The 6,169-nt window shown below is 43.3% G+C and overlaps 1 pseudogene; it reads right to left on the bottom strand.

Annotated features, from left to right (window-relative positions):
- Positions 1-291: 291 nt before the first annotated feature.
- Positions 292-4,057, bottom strand: LOC134809498 (transcription factor NF-E4-like; annotated as a pseudogene).
- Between the last annotated feature and the right edge of the window lie 2,112 nt (positions 4,058-6,169).

Genomic DNA, 6,169 nt, shown 5'->3' with positions numbered 1-6,169 from the left:
ATAGGGTACTATGGGGAGAATGGAAGTGGAGAATAGTGTGGAGTTTTGAAAGGATGTCTCTTCCTAGGAGTGGAGTTGGGCATGAGGGCAGGACTAAGAAAGAGTGAGTGAAAGAAAAGGTGTGAAGGGAACAGAAAAGTGGAGGGGTGGCTTGGGGTTTGGAGACTTGTCCATCAATTCCCACAACAGAGACTTGGGAGGACTGGGTGGGTCCTAAAAAATTAGGTAAAGTAGAGTAGTTTGCTCCCGTATTAATGAAAAAACATACTGGCCTACCTACCACCATCAGAGTTACCCTTGGCTCGAATGAAGAGATGGTAGTTTCTGGGGCATCCGTTCCAGGGCACCATCAGTCTTCAGCAGCAAGGCCAATGAGATCTGAGTAGGAGGTTTTGGCTGGCTCAGGAAGGGATGGGGGCAGTCCTTGAGGAGGCCACTCACAGTCTGACTTCCAGTGGGGTCCTCCACAGAGGGGCATGGCCTGATGGGCTTACCTGGGTTTGGGCATTGTCTGGACCAGTGGCCTTCATTGCCACACTTGGATCCAGCGTCAGGTGAAGGTGGATTGCTAGGAGGCTTCTGTGGGGAGCTGCTGCCCCATGGGCCTGCAGGGCCCCTGATGGCGGAGGTAAGCTTTTGAAACTCTGCCTATTTTTGCCTTTTACTTTCCTCATCACAAGTGTTAAAGACTTTGAAGGCTAAATTAAGAAGGTCTCGTTGTGGGGTTTGAGGGCCGTCGTCAAGCCTCTGAAGCTTGCGCCGGATATCAGGGGTGGATTGGGAGATGAACCAAAGGTTTAGGATAGTGGTTCCTTCTGGGCTGGCTGGGTCTAGGTTGGTATACTTTCTTATGACTTCAGTTAAATGAGAGAGAAAATGGGCTGGGTTTTTGTCAGGACCTTGGGTGATTTCTGAAAGTTTTTCATAGTTTACTGCTTTATGGGCACGCTTTTTGAGTCCTGCAAGGAGACACACAATCATGTGGTCTCGAGGCAGCATCCTGAGGCCCCGTCTTGATAATCCCAGTGGGGGTCCTGGTTGGGGACCGCCTCTGCAGCAGTAGTCCGGGCAAGAGCTTGGTGATGAATTCTATCAGCATGCGCCTGAGCTACAGTCCAGATACGGTCCTGGTCTTCCGGGTTTAGGGTGGAAGAGAGTATAACGTAGAGGTCGTGCCAGGTTAGTTCATAAGACTGGGTAAAGTATTGAAACTCCCTAATATAAGAGGTAGGGTCTTCTGGGAATAAACCGAGTCTTTTGTTAATTTGAGAGGTAAGTGAGGGAGAAGGAAACAGGAACTCTAACAATACCTTCAGCTCCTGCTACTTCCTAAAGGGGGCACTCTAGCACCAGCGCTGAAGTAAGGGTGGGGCATAGACCAAAGATGGCGCCTGAGAGAGTATGAGTGACAGAGAAGGAAGTGGTTCCTGCTGAGGGTTTGAATGGGGGAAGAGGGGTTGAATTAACAGGCAATGGAGGATAGATAGGTGCGTAAGGTGGTGGGATGGGTTTACAAGCCTCAGGAGAGGGCAATAGGGGAGGAAAATGGGTACAGGCAATACTAGAATTGTCCTGAGGAGAGGGCAGTGTAGGAAAAGAGGTGGATACTGCTGACTGGGAAGACGCGGCTGGAAAGACGGCAGCTGAGAAGATAAAGAGGAAGCTTGCGGGGTTAAAGAAGACAGTTGAGAGGGAGATGTAGGGGCTAGGAGGGGTGGACAGCAGTCTGCTGGATCCAAGGAGGATAAAGAGGTAGGGTTGGGAGGAGAAAGGCGATCAGGGCAGCGAGAATGGAGGGGAATGATTAGAACAGGTGAGCAAGAATTGCAGAGGTCGGGCTGTGATCTGAGTGCAAAAAGGCCTGGACATAAGGAATTTCTCCCTATTTCTCCATTCGTTGGCAATAATTTCATAAATCAGTTAAAATTGTAAAGTCGAATGTTCCATTTGTGAGCCATTTGGAGCCATTATCCAATTCATATTGTGGCCAGACTGAATTGCAAAAACAGACAAAGCGCTTAGGGTGGATATCTTGCCTGAGGCCTAAGGTTTGCAGGTTTTTATGAGGCAGCCTAGAAGACCGTCCTTTAGAATGGAAGACTGGGAATTTCCCGTAACAGAGGGTAGGCTCAGGAGAACAGGTTAAAGGAGACAGTCCTGGATGCCAGAGGGAGACGATAAAAGGAGTGACTGTCACAGCTGTCTTTTTCGTTCCCGGAATGGGATCAATGGCTTAGAGGTGTTCCCCTAAGACCAAATGATTAGCGAGTGCCTGGTACATGCTGGGGCCTTCTTGGACCAACACTGGATTTTTCGGACCGGAGAAACCAAGAGAGGCCATGTGGATTTTTCCCTGTTAATGGGGTTCCTGGGAAACTTACCAGTAGGCGAGATCAGTGACCCATGTGCATGCACGAAAAGGCGACTGGAGGCTGAGGAGCTTCCTTTGTATTGCCGCTGTGGCCTGCTCTCCAGGATGGAGGGGTAGGTCCACAGGGGACGCAGACCTGAGCCCCTCCCAGGTTTCAGCACCAGATGTAAGGTTCTTTTATCAGTTCAAACACCGAGAGCGCGCCAACAGACAACACGAGGCGGTGTGGAGCAACATGTTTTTTTTGTTTGTTTGTTTTTGAGACGGAGTCTCACTCTGTCTCCCAGGCTGGAGTGCAGTGGCACGATCTCAGCTCACTGCAACCTCCGCCTCCTGGATTCAGGTGATTCTCCTGCCTCAGCCTCCTGAGTAGCTGGGACTACAGGCGCTTGCCACCACGCCTGGCTATTTTTGGTATTTTTAGTAGAGATGGGGTTTCACCATGTTAGCCAGGATGGTCTCAATCTCCTGACCTCATGATCCGCCTGCTTTGGCTTCCCAGAATGCTGGGATTACAGGCGTGAGCCACCACACCCAGCCCAGCAACGTGTTGTTTTAATGAGCACCTGGCTGCAGGGGGGCTAAGGCCTAAAATGGCATCAGCACCAAATGAGGATGGAGCAGGGGTTTTATGGTCTCCTGTAAACAGGCAGTGTCCCAGTCTGACGTGACTGCTACGTAGTACCTGGACGGCCTCTTTTTCAATCTGCAGGGGTATGTGTCTTCCAGCAAGAGTAGGTGTCTTCCAGCCGGCTCTCTTCCTGCTTCTGCTATCTTGCTGGCGTATGCTGCTGGTGCAAGTAGCCTTGCACCTTGAGACTGGGCCTGAGAAGGGAGGAGTTACTCATCCCTTCAAGCTTTCAGGCCCCAGGGAGAATCCTTCAGCATTCTCCATAAACGTTATACTAATTTACATTCCCATCAACACTGTATAAGCATTCCGTTTTCTCCACATCCTTACCAACATCTGTTATTTTTAGACTTTTTAATGATAGCCATTCTGACTGGTGTAAGATGGCTCAAGTTTTGGTTTTAATTTGCATTTCTCTGATGTTTATTGATGTTAAGCACTTTTTCATGTGTTTGTTGGCCGATTGTATGTCTCCTAATGAAAAATGTCTGTTTATGTTCTTTGCTTGTTTTTAATGGGATTATTTGTTCTTTTCCTGTTAAGTTGTTTGACTTCCTTGTGAATTCTGGATATTAGCTCTTGTTGGATGCATCATTTGCAAATATTTTTTCCCATTCTGTAGACTGTCTGTTTACTCTGTTGATTATTTCTTATGCTGTGCAGAAGGTTTTAGTTTAATTAAGTCTCATTTGTCTATTTTTGTTGTTTTTACTTTTGAGAATGCAAAAATCCTCAACAAAATATTAGCAAATATAATTCAATAGAACATCAAAAAGATAACACACTATGATCAGCTGGGATTTATCCCAGGGATACAAGGATGGTTCAACATACACAAATTAACAAACATGACACATAACATAAACAGAATTAAGCATAAAAACAATATGATCATCTCAACAGATGCAGAAAAAGCATTCAATAAAATTCAGCATTTCTTCATGATAAAAATCCTCAACAAACTAGGCATAGAAGGAACATACCTCAACATAATAAACACCATATATGACAAACCCACAGCCAACATTATGCTTAATGGAAAAAGCTGAAAGCATTCCCTCTAAGAATTAGAACAAGACAAGGATGCCTATTTTCACCACTCTTATTCAACATAGTTCTAGGAGTCCTGACCAGAGAAATCAAGCAAAAGAAAAAAAGAAACATCCAAATTGGAAAAAGAAAGTCAAATTTTCTCTGTTCACTGACAGTATGATCCTATATCTAGAAAACCCTAAAAACTCCACCAAAAAAACTCTCAGATTTGATTAATGAATTCAGTAAAGTTTCATGATATAAAATTAACATACAGAAATCAGTAGCATTTTTATACACCAATAATAATCTAGCTGAGGACCAAATCAAGAAGGCAATTTACAAAGCTACCAAAAAAGTAAAATGCCTAGGAATATATTTAACCAACAAGGTGAAAGATCTCTATAAGAACTATAAAACACTGAAGAAATCATAGATGACACAAACAAACAAACAAAAAAATCCCATGCTCATGATTGGAAGAATCAATATCATTAAAATGACCACACTGCCCAAAGCAATCTAAGATTCAATGCAATCTCTGTAAAATTCCCAATGTCATTTTTTACACAATTAGAAAAAGCATTGCTAAAATTCATATAGAACCAAAAAGAGCCCAATAGCCAAAGCAATTCTCAGAAAAAAGAACAAAGCTGGAGGCATCACATTACCTGACTTCAAATTATATTACAAGGCTACAGTAACCCAAACAAGATGATACTAATATAAAAGTAGACACATAGATGAACAGAACAGAATAGAGAACCCAGATAGAAAGCCACACACCTACAACCAACTGATCTTTCACAAAGTCAATAAAAATATACACTGGGGAAGTGGCAGTGTATATTCAATAAATGGTGCTGGGAAAATTGGATAGCCACATGCAGAAGAATGAAACTGACACACACCTCTCACAATACATAAAAATTAACTCGCGATGGATTAAAGACCTAAATGTAAAATCTGAAACTATAAAAATCCTAGAAGAAAACCTGAGAAAAACTCTTTTGGACGCTGGCCTAGACAAGTGGATTTTTAAAGGAAAAGAAGGGGCAGTTCCTACATTGTTTACTAAGAATTTACATTAAAACAACAAGCTATTGATTGGCTATACATTATTCTTTGTATCACAAATTCTGGAAACATAAGATAATGGCTGAGGCAACTAGTCAGGAATGAAATGTTTTTAAACAATTGTCCCCAGGCATGGATGTAGAGGGCATAACTAAAGTCCCATACTCATGTTTCTCTGGGCCTGATAAATTTTGTATATCTTACATAATTCTCAGATTGTTCTGGGCTAGTTTTCTTTTTCATGTCCCTCTGTTGGTTAAAAATCTTCCCATAGAAGCATTGATGATCGCCCTCTGCTGAGATTAGAGTAATAGATACTTTTGTCGGGCATGGTGGCTCATGCCTGTAATCCCAGCACTTTGGGAAGCCGAGGTGGGCAGATCACAAGGTCGAGAGATTGAGACCATCCTGGCTAACACGGTGAAACCCCATCTCTACTAAAAATACAAAAAAATTAGCCGGGCGTGGTGGCAGGCACCTGTAGTCCCAGCTACTAGGGAGGCTGAGGCAGGAGAACGGTGTGAACCCGGTAGGCGGAGCTTGCAGTGAGCTGAGATAGGGCCACTGCACTCCAGCCTGGGCAACAGAGCGAGACTCCATCTCAAAAAAAGAAAAAAAAAATAGATACTTTTTGTCCCTCAGTTCTGGGGAGACTCGTTCCTCAATAGTCCACAGTCACTGAATTTTTTAACAGTTGTCATTTTTTAAATCATCTCTAGTCTTCAAAATTTCATAATTTTTGTTTTATTGGAAGAAATAAAACAATGAGAGATAAAAACCTATTCCTTTGAGAAGTCAACTAAAAACTATAATTACATTGAGGCACTTCTTTACAGACTTGCTATGGCAGGAAATAATTCAGGATTCAGTCCAAATTGTAAGAAAATAATGAAAACTCAAAAACAATGGTCAGGGCTAGAATTTAACAACAGGTGTACTATGGTTGTCTTCCGAAACCTACTTTTCTTCTGTCTCACATTTCCCTTTTCTACCAAAAGAGAAATCAGAATAAGACCAATTTATCAGTGAAATAAGTTCTAGACTTTTATGATACTTAG

Source organism: Pan troglodytes, chromosome 2 (genome assembly GCF_028858775.2).
Source record: "Pan troglodytes isolate AG18354 chromosome 2, NHGRI_mPanTro3-v2.0_pri, whole genome shotgun sequence".
NCBI classification, from domain to species: Eukaryota; Metazoa; Chordata; class Mammalia; order Primates; family Hominidae; genus Pan; species Pan troglodytes.
Note: the sequence above shows the minus strand (reverse complement) of the source record. Positions and strands in the feature narration are given on the sequence as shown.